We start from the raw sequence: 23,185 nt of genomic DNA, 5'->3' as shown, positions 1-23,185 counted from the left end.
GGGGGATTGAATATAAAAGTAGGGAGGTCTTGCTGCGGCTGTATAGGGCATTGGTGAGGCCGCAGCTGGAGTACTGTGTGCAGTTTTGGGCGCCGTACTTGCGCAAGGATATTTTAGCCTCGGAGGGAGTGCAGAGGAGGTTTACTAGGCTGATTCTGGAGTTGAGGGGGTTGAGCTATGAGGAGAGGCTGAATAGATTAGGCTTGTACTCGTTAGAGTTTAGAAGAATGAGGGGAGATCTCATTGAGACGTATAAGATGATGAATGGGATGGATAGGATAGAGGTGGAGAGACTCTTCCCGCTCAGAAAGGATAGTAGGACTACGGGGCATAGCCTCAAGATAAAGGGGGGGGGTGGTTTAGAACAGAGTTGAGGAGGAACTTCTTCACTCAAAGGGTGGTGAATCTCTGGAATTCTCTGCCCGTTGAAATGGTGGAGGCTGCCTCGCTAAATATTTTTAAGACGCGGGTTGATGAGTCTTTGATGAGAGAGGGGATTAAGGGTTATGGGGAGAGGGTGGGAATGTGGAACTGAGCCACGACAGATCAGCCATGATCTTATTGAATGGCGGGGCAGGCTCGAAGGGCTAGTTGGCCTACTCCTGCTCCTATTTCTTATGTTCTTATGAATTCTAGTGTTTGATGTCTAATCAGCTGAAGGGTAAAGTATTCAAGGCAAGGCTGCCTAGCCATTTGAGAATGTTGCAAGTGTCAGCAAATCCTCAGTAGAGGAAACAGGCTGAAGGCTGCGTGCACTCTAAGTCCAGTTCAAATAGCCAACTCTACCAGAAACCTACCAGCAAACTGAGAAAGAACAAAGAAAATTACAGCACAGGCCCTTTGGCCCTCCGAGGCTGCACTGACCATGCTGCCCGACTTAACTAAAACCCCCTACCCTTTCGGGGACCATATCCCTCTATTCCCATCGTATTCATGTATTTGTCAAGGTGCCCTCGACAACGAGTTCCAGGGAGCCGCTACACTTTTGTGTATACATAAAAAAAAATCTGTCTCGTACATCTCCTTCAAACCTTGCCCTGTGCTCCTTAAACCTGTGCTCCCTAGTAATTGACTCTTCCACCCTGGGGAAAAACTTCTGACTCTTTGCTCTGTCCATGCCTCTCATAATCTAACAATTACATCATCTACATCTGACCACATCCAAGAAACCAACTAATCTAAATCAGCCACAGCCTTTAAAATCTACACTTCAAGGATGCTTAACCTTATATTCTTTTAGATTTTATATCTGATACCTGTGTGGGGGCCCCAAATGATTGCATAAGGGCTAAATTCCTGATATTTTGCTTAGATTATTAAAATCTTGTTTAGCTCCTTATTGCTTGCCAATAATTGCATACATTCTCCTTTTGGAAAAGGCATGTCCTCATGGAAAAGAAGCTTAATCTTTGTTGTGACCAACAAAGGAGGTTGATTAGAGCAAAGACGTTTATGGCTCTAACGTCAGCTGGATTTATTTAACCTAGGAAGCTAAGGTGAATGTTATGATTGGATTCACTTCTCTATTCTTCACTTCTCTATTTTTATGCCTTTGTCTCCCTTTCACTACTGCATTATTGTAAATTGGGGAAAGAATTTCATGCGAGTACTCTTCAAATTCAATCATAAAATATTTCAGGTATGTGATATTTTGAAGACGTATAGAATCCATACAGTGCAGAGGAAGGCTATTCAGCCCATCGGGTTTGCACCAACAGCAATCCGACCTAAGCCCAATCCCCTTAACCCCACATATTTACCCTGCAAATCCCTCTGACCTATACATCCCGGGACACTAAGGGGCAATTTAGCATAGCCAAAGCACCTAACCTGCACATCGTTGGACTGTGGAAGGAAACCCATGCAGACATGGGAAGAACGTGCAAACTCCACACAGACAGTGACCCAAGCCAGGAATTAAACCCAGATCTGAGCAGTGAGGCAGCAGTGCTAACCACTGTGCTGCCCGTAGAAGTGATGTAGCTCTTCAAGTAAAGAAGGACAAAGTCAGTTTTTAGAATTTGGGCTCAAACGATGAGTAGGTGGACGGAAGTAAGAAATAACAAGGCTGCTGGGAGTTACTTAAAAATCTTGGAACAGTGGCTCTGCCGTTAGTGTATTGGTCAAGAAATAACAGGATTTTATAACAAAGGCAAAGGGAATTGTTAATCTTTGTCTCAACTGGAAATATCAAATTGGCAAAAGCAGTTTGTAAGAACATGAGAAATAGGAGCAGGAGTAGGCCATCTAGCCCCTCGAGCCTGCCCTGCCATTCAATAAGATCATGGCTGATCTGAAGTGGATCAGTTCCACTTTCCTGCTTTCTCCCCATTACCCTTAATCCCCTTGCCTACCAAAAACCTATCTACCCGTGTCTTAAATATATTTAGTGAGGTAGTCTCCACAACTTCAACGGGCAGAGAATTCCAGAGATTCACCACCCTTTGAGTGAAGAAGTTCCTCCTCAACTCCGTTCTAAATTGCACCCCCCCCCCCCCCACACACAATCTTGAGGCTGTGCCCTCTAGTCCTGCTGTCCTTTCTGAGCAGGAAGAATCTCTCTACCTCTACCCTATCCATCCCTTCATCATCTTATACGTCTCTATAAGATCCCCCCTCATCCTTCTAAACTCCGAGTATAAGCCCAGTCTATTCAGCCTCTCTTCATAGTTCAACCCCCTCAACTCCGGTATCAGCCTGGTGGACCTCCTCTGCACTCCCTCCAAGGCCAAAATATCCTTCCGCAAGTGTGGCGACCAAAACTGCACACAGTACTGCAGCTGCGGCCTCACCAGTGCCCTGTATAGTTGCCGCAAGACCTCCCTGCTTTTATATTCAATCCCCCTCGCTCTCAAGGCCAGCATCCCATTTGCCTTCCTGACCACCTGCTGCACCTGTAGGCTGGGTTTTTGCGACTCATGCACAAGGACCCCCAGGTCCCTCTGCACCATAGCATGCTGCAGCTTTTTGCCCTTTAAATAGTAATCCCTCCTATTATTCCTGCCAAAGTGGATAACCTCACACTTGCTAACATTGTACTCCATCTGCCAGGTCCTTGCCCACTCGCTCAGCCTGTCTAGATCCCTCTGCAGAGGGATTTTCTTTTCCACTTATCTTTGTGTCATCAGCAAATTTTGACACCCTACACAGCTCCCTCCTCCAGATCATCTATATAAATGGTAAATAGCTGAGGCCCCAGCACCAACCCCTGGGGCACTCCACTAGTCACCAACCGCCAATCCGAATAGCACCCATTGATACCTACTCTCTGCGTCCTATTCAACAGCCAATCCTCTATCCACGCTAACACCTTACCCCCAACTCCATGCCCCCTAACCTTGTGTAGCAACCTTTTGTGCGGCACCTTATCAAACACCTTCTGAAAATCGAGAAACACCACACCCATCTGTCCACCTCACTAGTCACATCCTCACAGAATTCCAATAAGTTCGTCAGACACGACTTCCCTTTAACGAATCCGTGCTGCGTCTGCTCTATCAAACAATTCTTCTCAAGGTGCCTCACTATTTCTTGTAGGATAAGTTCATGGAATCTGTTAGAGACAATTTTTGTGGCACCAACAAGTATAATTATTTTAGATAAAAAACGCCCTGGAAAACTCAGCAAATCTGTGGAGAGAGAAATAGTTAATGTTTCAATTCCAATATGTCCCTTAAATACTGATCATATTGGACTCAAAACTGTTTCTCTCTCCACAGATGCTGCCAGACCTGAGTTTTTTATTTCTGATCTCCAGCATATGCAGTATTTTTTTTTGTGTTTAATTTGCCACTTCTCTTCCAAGAATGACTGCCCTGAAGTTCTGCTTTTCTCCCAAGCAGGAATTCAGTTTGTCTCATCTTGTTCACCTTCACAGCTTTCCATTTCCTTCCTGACCAAACTAGTTTTCACAGCCACATCTTCAGTGATTGTCTGGCTCTGGGCTAAATTTACCTTATGTAGCTTCCAACTGAAGATCAATCCTTCATGTTTCAAATCTGCCCTGGATTCTAGATATCCCCAAGATATGCAACATTTCTCACTGTTTTCACTATACCCTGAGACCACTCAGAATGCCATGTGTCCCCACACGTACCCTTGACTTCTCCAGCAGCACCAACTTGTCCTTTCTTACAACTGTCGTGGTCCCAACTTTCATTTCATTCTTCGTTTCATCTGCATCTTAACAAATTCTCTCCCTTTCGTGTGTTGAGGAACACGAGCGCCAACAATTTATGGATACCAACATTCCTCCAGACCATTCCTTTCAACCCCATCCTTTTCTTCTAATCCCATCTCTCACATGTTTTCACTGTACCCTCTTACTTTCCCCTGTCTAATGCTGAACGATTTGAGCTTAGCAAATAAATCAGCTTAATCCTCTTATACCCTTATCACAATGAATTTCTGGCTTGGCATGACACTGAGCTCCTCTGCCATCACCTTTGCCTCTGTACTCACTTCTTTGGGAAATAAACCTTCCCCTCCATGGAATGGACCTTTCACTTGTCTCTGAATACTTCCCCCCATTTGGGGCCCCTCTGACAGACCTCTCACCTGTTCTTGATCTTATCATTTGAAAACTGTCAGTCTGACATCAAACATCCTAACTTCTCTGCTCCCCTCACTCATTCTGATCCATTTCTTTCTGGACTTGTTGCACCCCTTTTCCTCAAATCTAATGCTGACTTTATCGATTTCTTGACACATGCAAAAATAATAGGCAGTAAAGTAAAAGATCTTAAACTAACCAGTATTAACTGAGATATTTCTTAGTGTGAAAGGAATAGAAGGAACTGTGTTTTTAAGGTGCATTCAGGAGAATGCTAATATGTAGCAAGTCAAAGAGAGGATGAGGATCTGGATTTAGGAAATTATGCTGGGCAGGTGGAGGGAGTGACATTGGGAAAGCATTGCAGTGGTAGTGATAGTAATTGTTAACTTTAACATCTGGAAAAGGACAAAGATAAAAGGTCAACTTTACTAAACTGAGGAGTGATTGAGCAAAAGTGGACTGGCAACAGCTACTAGAAGGCAAATTAGTGTCACAGCAGTGGGAAGTGCAGTTGCAAGAGCAAGGAGGTCATGCTGGAACTATACAAAACATTAGTTAACTCACAACTTCTGGTCACTCCATTATAGAAAGAATGTGATTGCACTAGAGAAGGTACAGAGGAAATTCATGAGGATGTTGTTAGGACTGGAAAATTGCAGTTATGAGGAAAGACTGAATAGGCTGGAACAGAGAAGGCTGAGGGGAGATTTGATTGAGATGTACAGAATTGTAAGAGGTCTATCTAGAGTGAATGGGAAGGGCTTATTTTACTACGATAAAGGCCAGTGACTAGGGGATATAGATTTTAAGTGATTGGCAGAAAGATTCGTGGGGGAATGAAGGGGCAGGGCATCGCATCACATCGCAGCCTGAAAGTAGAGACAGAAATCCTCAACTTCAAAAGGTGTCTAGATGTGCCATAATCTGCAGGACTATGGGCCAAATGCTGGAAAGTGGGATTAGGCTGCATGGCCTGATTTTCAGACCATGCAACATGATGGACCCAGTGGCCTCTTTCTAACATAAATTTTCTATGTAGGTCAGCAGGTAGAGATGTTAGTGGCAGGGGATTCGCTGCAAGTTAAGGCATGCCAGCAGAGTTTCAGATGGTCTCAAGTTTATTGGGAATGGAATGTGGGAGACAAACCCAGAATATCTGGGTATAGTCAAATCTAGAGATAACTAAGCATGCATAAAACCAATTTAAGTGAAGGTGAGGGCCGAGTTGCCTCAGGTAAGCCTGGAAGTTAAATTGAAAATCTGATAGATAAGCAATTGTGAAACTATTTAGTAATTCTCAAGAAATATGTGAACCAAGGTGTAAGGGAGGGGATGGTCCCTTGGGAATGTTACCTAGAGTGTGGGAGGAATGTGTTGGTGGTGACATCAAAGGAGGTGATGGAAAGGCAATGGAACAATCCATAAGGCTAATCTCTGCCATCACCTTTGCGTCTGTACTCACTTCTTTGGAAAATAAACCTGTATTTTGCTTCTAGCAAGCATAGATGAGCCATTTTATGACCTTGACTGATTATCTTAAATTGGTTGTTAATGTAATTATTAGCACACTCAGTATTGATCAGCAAACTGCCCAGTTGCAGCATCATATCTAACACGTTTTGTGTTTTGCAATGGGGCTGGTTGAATACAGTCTGTGCTCTGCCTGTTATGAACAATCAGAGGAACATATTATTTGTTCTGATCAGCCAATCATTCGGACCCACGGCCTACATACCTGTCATCACATCAGGACTGAAATTCAAGAGTGACATTGCACAACTATATGGTAGGTAGAACGCCTCTTGGGACTGATGGCAACATCCTATTAGTGGAAATACCATTCCAAATGCCACTGTATAGTAATAGTATGAAATGGATTGCTTAACCTGTTCTTCAAGTTTGAGATACTTCATCTAGAATTATGCTAGAAAGTTAGACTGGACAGTTTTCAGGTCTGAATGTGGCAGCCTTTAGCCCATTCGCAAATTTGCATCAGACACAATGAACAGTGATCCGATCAGGATGATCACTGGTCGGCAGAATCGCTTTGATCTACCCTATTTTTGTGCCTTTTTTGAATTACTTAACGCCTACTCCATAGCAACACCTCAGCAAATCAAACTGGCCAACCAATTTAGCACAACTTGTCTCCTGTGTGTAAATTGTTGGTTTGTTTTGAAATTTGGCATTTTTGTGTTTGTCCTGATGAGTCTAAGACTGGTGTTGCCTTGCCAACATCCCTTCTTTCAGCAGTAATTTGCTTTTATCCAAACATAACATAAATGCTGATTAAAATATTGTTTTAGACTCATTAACCTGTAGCATATGAGTGATAAAGTTTCTGTGCATCTACGACCAAAGAACCCACAAAACTTCAGTCTTCGGCTTAATTTCACATTTTTCTGATTCACCGCTTTTGTTCACCACAAGATGGAGCAGTTTTCCAATGTAGGAAAAGAGCAAGCTCCAACGTTACAATGTAATTCCAACTTTCAGCACCATATTTGAGGACGTATACATGCGAAATACAGATCATAGAATCCTTAATATGCAGAAGGAGGTCATTTGGCCCATCCCACCCAGGCCCTATCCCTGTAAATGCTACTAATTGCTACAGCAATTTACCATGGCCAATCAACCTAACCTGCACGTCTTTGGACTGTGGGAGGAAACGGAGCACCTAGAGGAAACCCACACAGACATGCGCCACCCAAGGTGGGAACTGAACCAGGGTCCTTGGTGCTGTGAGCCAGCAATGCTAACCATCATGCTACCCTATATGAAGAGAGCCGCTTGGTCTAGCTTATCTCATTCATCCAGAAAGTCTCTAATTCCACCTCTCTGTCACAGCTTTTGACACTCATTTACTTCCTGCATCACCATTCTGTAAGTTAAATATTCTATGTCATTGTTTTGAAACTAGCTTTTAGGTTCCCACCTAGCCTGGTCTTATGCTATGTCTCGGAGTTGCATTCTTGGTTTACTGGACTATAACAACTCATCTTATTTGGAATGATTGATACCTTGGTTTTGACTGAAACCTGACTCATGGGTGGAGAGCTGTTTGCCACTTACTGAAACCTTTGTATTTAGCAATGGTTTTGGGCAGGACAGATAATAGCTGTAATTTGGTCCTCGGTAACAAACCAAATCTTAAATAAAAATCAAATCATGTCCATTCCTCCCTTAAGCACCTTGTCTACTCACCTCATTCAAGATCCTCCTCATCTTCACACCAAAAAAAAGACATCAAGGAAGTACAAAAGAGCAGAATTTCCTTTTCATTCTTTCATGGGATGTGTTCACTGTTGATGAATTCAGCATTTGTTGCCCATTATAAATGCTCTTGAGAAGATGGCAGTGAGTAGTCCATTGATGCAGGTACACCTGTAGTCCTGACAGGATTGGAGTTCCAGGATTTTGACCCGGCACCAGTGAAGGAATAGCAGTATACTGTAAATCATGATGTGAAATTCGCCAATGAAGCTTTGAAAAAATCAACCCAAAATGTGGGTCAACTTATACAGCGAGTATGAAATATGAGCTGCCAGGATTGGTGCAGGTGGAATCAGTTCTGTTTGTCATGTGGGGTCTGCTGTGTGTGGGTGTGTCTGATCCTGTTCAGTTCCTGGCACTGATAACCCCCGATTACCAACCAAGGCACGAGAGTTGCTATTGTCTCCTCAAGGGGGCTCTCACCATTGAGTTAAATTTATATTTCTGCACAGTCACCCAGGGCTTCGGGTGAGAATGGTCTTTTAGTATTTCTTTGAGCCCTTCATAGGTCAGGGGCATCCCAGAGAAATCAAATTCTTTATCAACTTAGGTTTGATAACAGAATTACCCTCTGCTTCTCCTCTGCCTCCACCCCGCATTTTGTTTGCTTTGAAGAAGTTTAGCAGGTGTTCACCAGTTGAACCCAATCCTCCGAATTAAGGTCAAACGACTCAAGCTTTCTGAATAGAGGCATCATGATAACTCACTGATAGGTGGATAGATGTGCTTCCAACGACTTGTACACGAGGTTTGCTCTGCTGTTCACTGTGGCAGATGGAAAGCACACTGTTGATTCTCTGTTGCAGTCTCTTGGAAAGAGTGGCAACCATCTAGTGGAGTAACTGAAGAACGGTTTATTAATGGGAATAATTGTACACAGTGAGAAATATGGTACCCATTACTTGGACTCCAGTCTCCAGACTGCCATCGAGTGCTCACGCTCAGCCCCAAGATTCATGTGCTCTTGCCTGAATGGGTCACATGACCCTCTGAAACTGTGCCCCTGAAAGGGGCTCGCTACTACTAAACTGGAAACAGATTAAATACACAGTGAGCCTCAATGCATAACTGAAAAATAAATAACTAATCAAGTAGTTATTAAGACTGGATAATTCACTAATGTTTGAAATTTAAGATAGTAATTTGTTGCTGTTAACATTGCTTTTTAAATTAATTTATCGGCGTTGCTAGCTAGGCCAACATTTGTTGTCAATCGTTAATTGCCCCTTGAGAAAGTGATGGTGAGATGCCTTCTGGAACTGCTGCGGTTCATGTGGTGTAGGTACACCCATATTGCTGTTAGTGAGAGAGTTCCAGGATTTTGACCCAGTGATAGTGAAGGAACGGCGACATATTTCCAAGTTAGGATGGTGAGTCGCTTGGAGAGGAACTTCCAGGTGGTGATGTACCCATGTGCCTGCTGTCCTTGTCTTTCTAGATGGTTTGGAAGGTGTTATGTAAAGAGGCTTGGTAAGTTCCTGCAGCAACAAATTAATATCTTAAATTTCAACCATTAAGATTTGAAATTATTCCTGTTAATAAACAGTTCTTCAGTTACTCCATTAGATGGTTGCCACTCTGTCCAAAATACTACAACAGAGTGCTCTCCATCTGTCACGGAGAACAGCAGAACAGACCTCGTGTACAAGTCGTTGGAAGCACAACTATCCAGCAGTCAGTAAGTTATCATAGTGCCTCTATCCTGCTTTAGATGGCACACACTGCTGCCACAGGGCATTGGTGGTGGAAGAAATGAAAGTTTGTGGATGAGATGCCAATCAAACGGGCTGCTTTTTCCTGAATGGTGTTAAGCTTCTTTAGTGTTGTTGAGGACGTCATCTAATTTTGCTCTGTGCTCCTCAGTGGATGCTCCGGTAATTAGGACATCATCCACGTACATCGCTACTTTCGGAATGTTCTGCAATAAACTTTCCGTTGTACGTTGGAAAATGGCACAGGCCGATGAGACGCTGAAGGGTCAACATGTGTGCTGGTATAGCCTTTTGTGGCTAACCATTGAGAATCTTCATCTAACTCCAGCTGCTGTTGGATATGACAGAACTAATTTGGTGTGTTTAAGATGCCCTGCTAATTTCGTACAGAGGTCTTTGATTCTCAGAATGAATCTACTTATCTGGTTTCCCTCGTTCACAGGTAGTTTATAATCCCCACAGAGTCTTACAGTGCATTCTGGCTTCAAACCAGGGTGGGAGGGTGGCAGTGATAAGGGATTCTATCGTAAACAGAATGGATAGATGTTTTGGCAGCTACAGATGTGACACCAGGATGTTGCTTCCCTAGTGCCAAGGTCAAGGATGTCACTGAGTGGATGCAGGGCAAGGGTGGACAGCCAGAGGTTGTCCATATTGGTACTAATGACATACGTAAGAAGAGGGATGAGGTCCTGAAAGATGAATATAGAAAATAGGAAATCAATTGAAAACCAGGGCTTCAAAGGTAGTAATCCCAGGATTATTCCCAGTGCCACAAGCTAATAACAGCAGGAAAAGGAGAATAGACCAGATAAATGCATGGCTGGAGAGATGGTGTGGGAGGTAGAGATTCGGATTCCTGAGGCATTAGGACCAATTCTGGGGAAGAGGGGACCTGAACAAGCTGGACATGTTGCACCCCAGTAGAACTAGGACCACTATCCTCACAGAGGTATTTGCTAACACTATTGGGGAGAGTTTAAACTCCAAGTGGCAGGAGGATATGAAACTGAGTGAAGAAACAAAGATAAAAATGAAAGAAGAAAAGTAGAAAGCACAAGGGCAGGCAGAGGAAGCGAGGGAGAGCAGCAAATAGGGCCATAATACAAAAAAAAGGTGTTAAAAAAAATTAAAAGACAACCCTAAAAGCACTGTATCTGAATGCATGGAGCATTCATTATAAGGTAGATGAACTCGGAGCAAATTGGTAAACATGGGAATGGTATGGTTGCGATTAAAGAGACATGCTTGTTGAAAGGGTTAATACTCAATCAAACAAGTTTAAAAATCATAAGCTGCTATGAGAAAAAAAGTAAGAAGTCTCACTATACCAGGTTAAAGTCCAACAGGTTTATTTGGTAGTAAACGCCACTAACTTTTGGGGATTGCCCCTTTGTCAGGTGAGTAGGAGTTTTTTGTTAATATTTTTTGAATTGTTCCATTTGGACATCTGTCAGACATTTCAAGTTTTCAGAATAAAATCTCTCTTATGAGGCAATAATTCTGAAATTCTATAAAATGGCAACACTCACATTGAACTAAAAATGCTGGTGCACCTTAGTTCCTGTGCTTAAACCGACTCAGAAATCAAGTTTATCCTGTTTCCTCAAAGACACAAATGTACAGAGAATTAATAACAAGCCTATGTTTTCAACATTATGAAGTAGACAGTAGAGAGTTAAATACCTCAGGTCCTGCATGCATACACAGATTCCCACACAACATTCTCCTGTTTACATTCACCCCCCTCTTCCCCTGCTGGACTCTCCCAATGTTCCACAGTGCACGAAGGTATGCACTGCACATCTTGTTGTTCTCTTTGTCCTTGATAAAGGTAACAACATCCTGAAAGCAAACAGTGCTTTCTTTCACTAAACACTCGGCCAGTAATGTTTGGCCCTCTTCACTAGTGATGCAGTCAAACCTCTTTAGTACTCTTAGGATAAAGTCTTCATAGAACATAGAACAGTACAGCACAGTACAGTACAGGCCCTTGACTTCAAGCAGCATTTGACCGAAATGTGGCATCAAGGAGCCCTAGCAAAATAGACTCAATGGGAATCGTGGGGAAAACTCTCTGCTCATTGAAGTCATACCTGGCACATAGGATGTTAGTTGTGGTAGTTGAAGATCAATCATCTCAGTTCTGGGACATCACTGCAGAAGTTCCTCATCGTTAGTGTTCTAAGTCCAGCCATCTTTAGCTGCTTCATCAATGACCTATCTTCCATCATAAGGTCAGAAGTGGGATGTTTGCTGTAGACTACACAACATCCAGCACCATTCACAACCCTTCAGATGCTGAAGCAGTTCACATCTCTTTGGATGCAGGTGAGGTCCCAGAGGATGATACCGTTGTTTAAAAAGGATGGTAGGGATTACCCTGGTAATTATAGGCCGGTGAGTTTGATGTCAGTGGTAGGCAAGTTGATGGAGAGGATTCTTAGGGATAGGATGTATACGCATTTAGAGCGTTGCGATCTGATTAGGGATACGCGGCATGGCTTTGTTAAGGGGAAGTCATGACTTACGAATCTGGTAGAAATTTTTGAGGAGGTGACAAAAACGGTCGACAAACGACGAGCTGTTGGTGTCGTCTACATGGATTTCAGTAAGGCGTTTGACAAAGTCCCTCACAGTAGGTTGGTTGAAAAGGTTAAGGCTCATGGAATACAAGGACAGGTATCTAGATGGATTGATAACTGGCTTGGTAATAGGAGACAGAGAGTAGTAGTGAAAGGGTCCTTTTCTAGCTGAAGGTCTGTCACTAGTGGTGTGCATGATGTGGGTATGCCGGCGTTGGACTGGTGTGAACACAGTAAAAAGTCTGACAACACCAGGTTTTAGTCCAACCTATTTATTTGATAATATACTCGCAAGCTTTCGGGTTAGCCCCTTCGTCAGGTGAATGAACTCTCCATTCACCTGACGAAGGGGCTAACCCAAAAGCTTGCGAGTATATTATCAAATAAATAGGTTGGACTAAAACCTGGTGTTGTCAGACTTTTTACTAGTGGTGTGCCGCAGGGCTCAGTACTGGGACCTCTTCTATTTGTGCTATACATAAATGACTTGGAAGAGGGAGTATGTGGTGTGATCAGCAAGTTTGCAGATGACAGTAAGAAGGCTGGACTGGCAGATAGTGAGGAGCAGTGTCAGGCAATACAACAGGATATAGATAGGCTGGTATATTGGGCAGATAAATGGCAGATGGAATTTAATCCTGATAAATGTGGGGTGATGCATTTTGGAAGAAATAATGTAGGGGGGAGTTTTTATGATAAAGGGTAGACCTATTAAGAGTATAGAAACGCAGAGGAACCTGGTGCACAAGTGTTTGAAGGTGGCAGCACAGGTGGAGAAGGTTGTGAAGAAAGCCTATGGTATGTTAGCCTTTATAGGAAGGGGTATAGAGTACAAGAGCTGGCGTCTAATGTTGCAGTTGTATAGAACGTTGGTTAGGCTGCATTTGGAGTACTGCGTCCAGTTCTGGTCTCCTTACTACCAGAAAGACGTGGAAACCCTGGAGAGAGTGCAGAGGAGGTTTACCAGGATGCTGCCTGGTATGGAAGGACTGGGTTATGAGGAAAGATTGGGCAAATTGGGACTGTTTGCCTTAAAAAGACAGAGAATGAGGGGAGATCTAATAGAGGTGTATAAGATTACGAAGGGTATAGATAGAGTAAACAGTGGTAAGCTTTTTCCAAGATTGGAAACAAATATTACGAGGGGCCATGGGCTTAGGGTGAGGGGGGCGAGGTATAATTCGGATGTTAGAGGGAGGTTTTTCACACAGAGGGTTGTGGGGGTATGGAATGCACTGCCAAGTAAGGTGGTGGAGGCAGGCATGCTGGAGTTGTTTAAGGGATAGTTAGATGGGCACATGAACGGAATAGAGATGGAGGGATATAGGAGACTGTTTTAAATAAAGATCAAGAGCCTTTGGACATCCCTGGGAATCAATTGATTCTATGGACCTTCCAACATATTTTCTGGCTCACTTGTTTTACTTTTGAGCTTCTGGGGATTCCCTTGAACGTTTGTATAAGGATGTGCATGTTATTGATGTTTTTCTCTTTTAATCCACAGGTGCTTCGGTCCGCATTGTTGTCCAACAAGGGGCATACACGCAGTGGGTTGTGCAAGGGCTGCTCTTGGATGTTTCGAGAGTAGCCTAGTGCTTCACATCGTTAGTGTACATTTAAACTGGACCAGATGATGGGCAACACAACAGTTCAGTGACTATCACTGTTTGCTGTGCAGGTACATGGATTTGGGTCGGTGTCTGTGGGAGTTTGCGCATTCTCCCCGTGATTGCGTGGGTTTTCTCCGGGTGCTCCAGTTTCCTCCCACACCCCAAAGATGTGCTCTTAGGCAGATTGGTGCAACAAATTGTCCCTAAATTAGTCTCCCCTCAATCTGGTTTTCAATGTGGAGTGCCATAAGCGTAGACAAAGGGTCCTGGGTGGAACTCACAATGTTGAAATGAGGGCGTGGGCTCGTTGGGCCGATGGGCCTGTTTCCCGTGCTGTGTTGTTCTTTGTTCTATATCTGGATGCAGCAAGACCTGGACAATATCCAGGCTTGTGTGGTGGTAATGTTACTTGCTACTTGTCAGACAAGTGCCAGGCAATGACCATCTCCATCAAGGAAAGCCCCTTAACGTTCAATAGCATTACCATCAATAGTTCCCCCACTATCACCATCATTACCACTGACCAGAAACTGAACTGGACAAGCGAATAAATACAGTGGCTACCAGAGCAAGTCAAAGACTAGGAATCCTGCAATGAGTAACTGACCTCCCGACTTGCCAAAGCCTGTTAACCATCTACAAGCAACAAGTCATGAATGTAATGGAATACTTTATACTTGCTCGGATGAGTGCAGCTCCAACCATACTCGAGTGTGACACCATCCAAGACAAAGCTATCATGATTGCTATCCCTTCCACAAACATTCAGTCCCTTCCCCCACTGCCAATAGTGGTAGCTATGCCTAATGTCTACAAAATGCACTTCAGGAACTCACCAAAGTTCCAACCACCGTGCCACCAAAGTTCCTTAGGCAGCACCTTCTCAACATTCCCGGCTAGAAGGACCAGGGCATCAGATACCTGAGAATACCGTAAGTTCCCCTTCAAGTCATTCACCATCCTGACTTGGAAATACATCACCGTTCCTTCACTGTCGCTGGGTCAAAATTCTGGAGCTCCCTCCCTAACAGCACAGTGGGTGTACCTACACCTCGAGGACTGCAGCGATTCAAGAAAGAGCTCACAAGAATCTTCTCAAGGGCAACTAGGGATGGGCAATAAATGTTGGCATAACCAACAATGCCCACATCACATGAATGAATTTAAAAAAGTTGCCAGAACCCCTCCAGATCATATTAGCACATTTTCTAATGATATATAGAAATTTATATGATCGCTGGAGTTGTTGATGTGTAGGCATATTCGAATCAGATTGGACCTGGTGTTCCCAAACATAGTGGGGAAGGTGAAGGCAAAGCAGAAACTTTATGATTCTACAAAGTCTGAGAAGTGGGAGATCTAGTATATGCAAAACATTTTGTGACGTGTCAGAATTGCATCCCAGGATGGGCCTGTTACTGTATGATGTCAAATTTCAAGGTAAAAGATTGAAGAAGCACTGAGATCATTTGGGAAGAAGAGAATCACATGAAAAACCAGTGGGAAAGTCTGGTCTGAGGATGCCCACCAGGGAGATTTTAGCGTGGCCAGTGTCCCTAACCAGCACGTCTTTCAGACTGTGTGCAGAGACTGCATAGGTTTCCTCCTAGACAGTGACCCAAGCCAGGAATTAAACCTGGGGTTCTCTGGTGCTGAGAGGAAGCAGAGCTAACCACCGTGATGATGTTGTATGGAAACAAGTCAGCCTGAGGAAGGGTGGAGTGGTCTTCCTGTGGAAATTGGAGAAATGAGCTGCACTAAAGCATCTTTATCAGTGGAAAAGCCAAGTTCTAAAACCCGAACTGCCTCTGGCCCTGCTGCTGAGGCTCCTCCTGTTAAGCTGTGTCACTCCCAGAGGGAGAGGAGATCCCCTCACAGACTGACTTTATAATGGACTGTGGTAGACTATGTATTTATAGTGTGATATTATCGATAGTTTAACTTCTGTTGGTATTTGTTAAGGAGACACTTAGAGGGGGAGGGATGTAGTAGCGAGCCCCTCTAAGGACCAATCCGAGTGCTGCCTTACAGGGCATGGATTCTCATCATAAATCAGCTGGTTGTTTCCATGTTGTGGTACCAGCTGGTCACTTTGACCCCTCCCTCTGACTTTGTCGCAAACATCCAGAGGGCTCCACTATTCATTACAATCATCTGATCCTGCCTTTCTCCCCTTGATTCCTTTAGCCCCAGGAGTATATTTGGACAACAGACTGTGCTGGGTCGTTGTTGAGATTCTGAACCTCCTGTTTCGGGAGGGCGGTGAGGCACTGGTATGCCTTTGCACCCAGGTGGTGACCTTCTGTCTTCAGGCCCTGCAGTGACGCCTTTACATTGAGCTCTCTCCTCCATGGTGTGCCCTGGTGACGTATTTCTTCTGCCAGGTGCATGGCCTGAATTGTGATGTGTAGCTCCTGTTCATAGACCAGAGGGTTTGTCAAAGCTCCTTGCCGGCATTGTCCATCTTTTACCAGGACCTCCTTCAAGTCTTAAACTCTGTCACCTTGTGCCACAGCTCTCCCCCTTCTGAAGAAGAGGCTGTCGCCCAGGAACCACTGCTCAGGAATCCATTCCTCCACCAACTCTGTTTCCAGTGGCTGGTGGAGAGATGGGCTGTGGATGCCAGGGTGGCAGAGGAGTGGGCTGGATGACACCCCGTGAATTGGCTCAGTGCGCGTAAGTGGGAATTCAGCTCACAACCAATTTTATCCACCATCTCAAAACGGTGATGCTCGGAAATCATGTGGTCTTGAGGAGGCACAGCCTTGCTCAGATGTCTGCTCTTGGATGCCCCAGGCCCAGACTCGCCCTACCCCCAGGGGTTGGGAGCCCACAGCCTGACGGAAATGCCTTCTGTGCCCTTTGCCACGATATGGCAATGTCAGCGTTGGACTGGGGTAAACACAGTAAGAAGTCTCACGACACCAGGTTAAAGTCCAGCGGGTTTACTACCAAATAAACCTGTTGGACGTTAACCTGGTGTTGTGAGACCCTTTGCCACTGCACAGGATTTCATTTATGGGCTGCTGCTGCACACATTCCACTTCCCTGCCCTTGCCCGGACATGCCTTGCTGTTTGCTGGGCCTTTTTGCTGTCTGGTAGTGAGGTCCCTTTGAGGAGTGATCCTCCCCTTTAATACCAGGATGGAGGGTGTTGCACATAGCAGTCCCATACAATCATAGGATCCATCGGTGCACAGACTCCCAAGAAACCTGCCCTTATTGTGGCCTTGCAGCACCCACGGATCACGTTTATATTGGGTCTTTAAGACTGCACTCCCTTTTGTTATTTAAAAAATCTTCTTTTAATGTTTTATTTGCAGTTCAGTCCCACACTCCTGATGTACAGGCAACCAGTATGGAGGTGGGCAGGGAAGGAGGAGGAGCCCCTCGTGAACCTGTTCCTGGGCCTGGCCAAATTTGCCATGAACAGGTCCAGACACTGGGCAACTAAGGGAGCCATCTGACCAGACTTTGTGCCCCTCTACTGCGGCTACATTTGCAGCTGGGTTTCCTAGAGAGGGAGCATGCGGTGTCCACAGGTACCATCTAGATGTGTATTCCACCTATCATTCTTCTCAATACCATATCCATCATCTTCCTCACCGTTTCAGTTACAAGTTGTGTACCTCAGGGATCTGTTTTGGGGCCACTGCTGTTTGTCATTTTTATAAATGACCTAGATGAGGGTGTAGAAGGATGGGTTAATAAATTTGCTGACAACACCAAAGTTGGAGGAGTTGTAGACAGTGAGGATGGATGTTACAGTTTGCAGAGGGACATAGATAAGCTGCAGAGCTGGGCCGAGAGGTGGCAGATGGTGTTTAATACGGAAAAGTGTGAGGTGATTCACTTTGGTAAGAGTAACAGGAGTACGGAATATAGGGCTAATGGAAGGACTCTTGGTAGTGTCGACGAGCAGAGAGATCTCGGTGTACATGTGCATAGATCCCTGAAAGTTGGCACCCAGGTTGATAAGGTTGTTAAGGCGGCGCACGGTGTGTTAGCTTTTATTGGTACAGGGATTGAATTTCGGAGCCATGAGGTCATGTTACAACTGTACAAAACTCTGGTGCAGCCGCACTTGGAGTATTGTGTACAGTTCTGGTCGCCACATTATAAGGAGGATGTGGAGGCATTGGAAAGGGTGCAGCGGAGGTTTACCAGGATGTTGCCTGGTATGGTGGGAAGGTCTTATGAGGAAAGGCTGAGGGACTTGAAGTTATTTTCATTAGAAAGAAGAAGGTTAAGAGGTGACCTAATTGAGGCATACAAGATGATCAGAGGGTTAGATAGGGTGGACAGTGAGAGCCTTTTTCCTCGGATGGTGATGGCTAACACGAGGGGACATAGCTTTAAATTAAGGGGTGGTAATTATAGGACGGGTGTCAGAGGTAGGTTCTTTACTCAGAGGGTAGTAAGGGCGTGGAATGCCCTGCCTGCAGCAGTTGTAGACTCGCCAACTTTAAGGGCGTTCAAATGGTCAGTGGATAGGCATATGGATAACATTGGAATAGTTTAGGTTAGAGGGTCATTAGACTGGTTCCACTGGTCGGCGCAACATCGAGGGCCGAAGGGCCTGTACTGCGCTGGAATGTTCTATGGGGTCATTTCTGGCATGTCTCTGAACTTGAGAAGCTATAACAGGCAAATGATCTAGTGAAAAATAAAGAACGTAAACAAAACTAGTTGGTGGCATTTGCTCGATAGGTAAAGGTAAGCATGATAATGTATTAGCATTAACATGGCACTCTGAATGACAATACTTTATATTGGAGGAGTGTGCAGATAAGCTCAGTCACCATCTTTGTAATCGGTTAGCAGCTAACAAGTTTAATGTGGGGTTATTAATAGAGGATTGGATGAGGCCAAACTCAGGGATCGGGCAAAATACGTTTATAAAGGGACAAATTTAAAGGCCTGTCTGCTCCATGGGTATTGCGCATAGCATGGGGCACTCCCTATGTATAGGAAGGATGTGGGCAGTGCCTCACACACACTGGTCCTGGAGAGGCTGGTTTGGTAATGAAATAGTCGTGGTCAGATCAGGAATCTGCAGCTTTTAATGTGAGGGGGTAGATTTGAGAAGACGATGACTCAAGAGGAGTAAACAACAAAGCGAAGAAAACAATATTGATCAGGGTGGAGGCAGGATACAATTAACGCACAATACTGAAGTGGTTTCAACAGAAATGCTTTTACGATAATGCAAATGACTGTTACCAGTGTTATTTCCAATTGCATATACTTGCATTAGCGATATCCAAAGAGCACGATGAGGATTGATAATGGTCAGAAGATGGACTAAGAAGGTCCAGAATGGCTCATAAAGTTAACTGGAGTAGAGGCGCGGTTGATGAGCTCAGTAAGTATGGAATGGGTGGATGTAACAGCAGTGAGAGAGTGGGCAGAATCAATTTAGATGGAAATTAGGAGTGTTAAAGACAGTAAAGTGATGACGAACTAACTTCCAGCTCACTGTGAAATAGAGGTTAAGGAGGTGTTTGGGGAAAACAGAAAGGACTGCAGCAAACTGTAATGAAATTGGGGGGAATTTCAGTGAGCCACAGGTCAACATGAAGGAGTGGAGGGGGTGGGAATAATTTCACAGTGATAAAATAATGATTAATTCTTAAAACTATATCTGACAGATTCACTAGAGCAACTAAGTTGAGTAAGAAATTGTTGGTGAACTGGGAATGGAAGAGTAATTGGGAAAGCGATCATTACACTGGGAATACAGCAGCAGAATAGGTTATAATCTCTCATCAAGACTATCATGAGGCTAGATTGTTAGAATTTATTTTTTCACTGCGATTGCTACGTGAGATTGACACCATCAGATTTATCTGAAGCTATGATACAGCGAGGGGAAGACCGACAGACGCACGCAGCCTGGGTCATATTGTGGTATGTTGTAAAATATGCAATCCCTACCCCAGTGGGATGTACTGGGACGGGTGACAACACAGACTAAAGCCCAGAGAAAAGCAAAACAATGCAGATGGCGGAAATTTGAAATAAGGCAAAGAAAGGATGGAAAAAGTTTGCAGGTCAGGCAGCATCTGGTATAACGAGAATGCTGACACTCTGCCAGATTGCAAATCCATGACTACAACGTCATTGCATCCCCCAGTGGCAATTGTGTCTTTGCCTATGTATGCTGTGTTTGTGAAACCTACCTCTCCAGTCACCTGATGAAGGAGCGGTACTCCAAAAGCTCGTGATTCCAAATAAACCTGCTGAACTTTAACCTGGTGTTGTGGGACTTCTTACTGTGCCCGCCCCAGTTGGCATCTCCACATCACAGCCACCTCAAACATTGCCACAAACTGAAATCACCCTACAGGACACTCTACCCTCATTTGCCAGTGGACGTACACATCCACCTTGCTTTCAGCAACCTGATTCTTTTGTGACCTCTACTTCGTGAAGTGAAACACATTCCATTTCCTAAATATCCTGTTCTGTAAAAATCCTGCAGAACTTCCAATTATAGCCTGTGTTCCTGCGAAGTTGTGATTATCTCTGCATTTTGCATAAACAGTCTCTGTATATTTCAGGTACTGAGACATGTAAACTTTGAAAAAAAAATTGAACAAAAGACAAAAGAAAAACCCACAAACAATCCCCAACAGGCACTGTGAAAATTAAAATAAGAAATAAAAAGATTCTCTTTTTTAATCCTGCTCGGGAGCTCCCTGACACATTACACTGATGAGTGTGTTTTTACTACTTTCTTTCACTTTGACTTTGAGAATTGCATTCCAGTTTCTCCACATCCCTCAGCTTTACATGATCCATTTCTGACAGCTCCCTCCAACACATCTAATTGACTTTCCATAGACATCTACTACAAGGTCATAGATTCCCAAAATGCTTCTTCTCAGCCAACCTCTTTTCCTTTGTTTCTAGTGTGCCCGCTCCTCCAGGGAGGGCAAAGAAAATACTTCAAAGAGACTCTGAAACTTCAAACGTGGTGACATTTATGTTAATGACTGGGAGGGGCTTTTTAACCAATAGTTCAAAGTGGTGACAACTTGTCCATCAAGTTGCAACACATTTTGAATTCCAACATCTTGATGAGGCACAGAGGAGAAGAAAGGAAGCTAATCTTGCACTTCCGAACCCATCACCATGTGGGATATCCTGCCCCATGTGCTCAAAGATCTGTGGTTCGAGAATTAGCCTGGTCAATCACGTGAAGATCCTTGGTAGAAAACTTCAACCCTGAGTAGATGTACTGCTTGAATCCAGGGACAGCCGACAATGAAAAGCTCCAATTTCTGCATCAGTACTTCAGAAGTTTCATCTTAATTTCTCTTAGCCAGGATTTCCCACTGGCAGTGGTCCACAGATCTCTGGTTTATGTCTACCTCATTTCTCGAATCTTGTACCTTAGGTGGCACGGTAGCACAGTGGTTAGCACTGCTGCTTCACAGCTCCAGGGTCCTGAGTTTGATTCCCAGCTCGGGTCACTGTCTGTGGGGAGTTTGCATGTTCTCCTCGTGTCTGTGTGGGTTTCCTCAGGGTACTCCAGGTTCCTCCCACAGTCCAAAGATGTGTGGGTTAGGTTGATTGGCCATGCAAAGAAATTGCCCCTTAGTGTCCAAGGATGCATAGGTTAGAGGGACTAGTGGGTAAAACGTGGGGATAGGGGGGTAGGGGCTGGGTGGGATTGTGTTCAGTGCAGACCTGATGGGCTGAAGGGCCTCTTTCTGCACTGTAGGGTTCTATTATTCTATTCTCCTTTTTCTATGACATCATGTTCCACCTTACAGGCATCGAGACTTCCAGATGATATCCCACCATTTCCACCATCTACCTGACCTTAACACCCAGCAGATTTCCTTGTCTCGTCCTCCTCTGCTTTTCTCAAGGACTGTTTCATCCAAGATACACTGGTAATTCTTCCACTGCTCTGATTTCAAGCTGGGCTTCCCCTGTCACTTTAACTGTAACTGAAGGTACATGCAAACACTTTAAGCATTGGGATATCAGCTTGTTCCACCTCTTTTTTGGTGTTTTCGGATCTGTTGATCCTGCATTTGTTCTATCTTTTCCTGCACTTTGTCTGTGTGTTTGTCTTTGATGGCCTTTTGATGTCTTTTATGGCCTCTTAAGGTAAACCCTGCAGATGATTCACCAGTTTCAACCCCTGAAGAATCTATTTTCTGGAATCAGCCTTCCTAGTTCTTCTACATGTTGTAGTCTTGTGTACTCCCCTTTGCTTTGTTCAGTCCGAATAAAGCATGCATTCCCTTTCTAGTGTTTATTGCTCCTAATCTATCTTTATTTCTAGATGTTGTCCATCTCTAGCATTTCCTGATTCTATGTAACATTATTACAGAAGTCTATCTGGGGATGGGGCCTCTGTTGTCCCTGCATTTAACTGGGGCTAGTTTTCATCATGAGTTTTCTTTCTTTGGAGAATGCTGTTTAATTCAAAGACATGGATTCAAGTTCTTCTTGATCTTTAACTTTTATTTGAAAGGTATGCCAACATTATGGCTAGGATTTTGTGCTCCTGCTTGTAGCAGGTGTTAATAGTGACGGGAGAACAAACTATCGCAAGAGACCCGAAACGCAATTTATGCCAGCAGGAATTTCCATTGCAATTGTCCCCAGATCCCACCAAATACATAACAGGAACCCCCACCATTCAACACTGGAAACCAATCACGATAAACTTATATCTCACTATCGGGTCTCTCTTCCCTCCCCCCCACTTTGCACAATCCATTCACATCAGCGTGCTGCCTCCCACTGTGTGCACCTAGCGAGCAGAACCCACCAGAGGAGTTCCAGTGAGTGCATGGCTCAGGGGGAGCAGTTTCTGCCCAGGCACTGCACCCTCTGCCTACGCACTGCTGGGAGGGTTTGCGTGAGGGGGAGGGTGGGTTCTCATAGAATCCCTTCAACTGAAGGAGGCCATTCGGCCCATCGAGACTGCACTGACAACAATCCCACCGAGGCCCTATCCCTGCAACCCCGTGTATTTACCCTGCCTATCCTACTGACACTATGGGGCAGTTTAGCAATGGCCAATCAACCTAACCTGCTCATCTTTGGACTCTGGGAGGAAACTGGAGCACCCGGAGGAAGAGTGGTGGGGTGTTCCATGGAGGGTGATGTTTAGGATAGGTGTTGGAGGGGGTAGGTGGTGTTTGGCGGAATGTTCTATTTTTAATTTTATGTATATTAAAGGGCACCTGATCTTTTGAAACCTATTTGCTGGCAGGATGGGCTCAATCGGTGTTACTTCGTGGGACCTGCCCCTTCACTTTTCTTCGGAGCAAGCCGTCGGCCCTTCCACACCGTTTCTCCCGTCCACCGCACCACTCTGCAGAAAAATGGGAAAGTTCAGCCCTCTATCTTGTCACTTTATCGCAGACAGGATGTGCTCGGTTTCAAAACTCAGTACAATTTATATATAAAAAAAAAGGA

The sequence above is a fragment of the Carcharhinus amblyrhynchos genome, chromosome 20 (genome assembly GCF_965287045.1).
Source record: "Carcharhinus amblyrhynchos chromosome 20, sCarAmb.v2.hapA, whole genome shotgun sequence".
In the NCBI taxonomy this organism is placed as follows: Eukaryota; Metazoa; Chordata; class Chondrichthyes; order Carcharhiniformes; family Carcharhinidae; genus Carcharhinus; species Carcharhinus amblyrhynchos.
The sequence above is the reverse complement of the archived record's forward strand: the minus strand, read 5'-3'. Positions refer to the sequence as shown.